A 667-nucleotide genomic window follows, 5' to 3' on the forward strand; every position below is an offset into this window, starting at 1 on the left:
AGCATTGGAAATGTAATTGAGGAAAATACGTAATAAAATATATTAAAAAAAAAGAATTGCCTTGAGCTGGGCAGTGGTGGTGCACACCTTTAATCTCAGCACTTGGGAGGCAGAGGCAGGTGGATTTCTGAGTTTGAGGCCAGCCTGGTCTACAGAGTGAGTTCCAGGACAGCTAGGGCTACACAGAGAAACCTGTCTCAAAAAACAAAACAAAACAAAAACAGAATTGCCTTGGTCACAGTGTCTCTTCAGAGATGGAAACCCTAAGACAACCAGCACTAATCCAAGGCCTAGATGACTCTCAAGTGCATGGAACCTCCCTCTGCCACAAAAGCATGGCAGAGGTGAATGGTCAGTTTGTTTTAGTGACTCCCAATTTGTTTCTGATTTTTGAGCTTTGTGTTCCTGGGCTCCCAACTTAACCCCCCAAAATGGTCTCGGTGCCTCATCTGGCTGTCTGTACTCCTTTGCTCACTGGCTTCTCAGTCTTCTTTCTGATAGATTAAATGATTATAGCTATATTAGTCCCTACCTTTCACCTATCAAATAGACAAGTGTCTGGACTTGGGCAACTTGCTTTGCTGACATAACTGTGGGGAAAGGTGTGTGTGTGTGTGTGTGTGTGTGTGTGTGTGTGTGTGCGCGTGTGCAAAAATGGTAAAAAAAA

Source organism: Mus caroli, chromosome 1 (assembly GCF_900094665.2).
Source record: "Mus caroli chromosome 1, CAROLI_EIJ_v1.1, whole genome shotgun sequence".
Classification (NCBI taxonomy): Eukaryota; Metazoa; Chordata; class Mammalia; order Rodentia; family Muridae; genus Mus; species Mus caroli.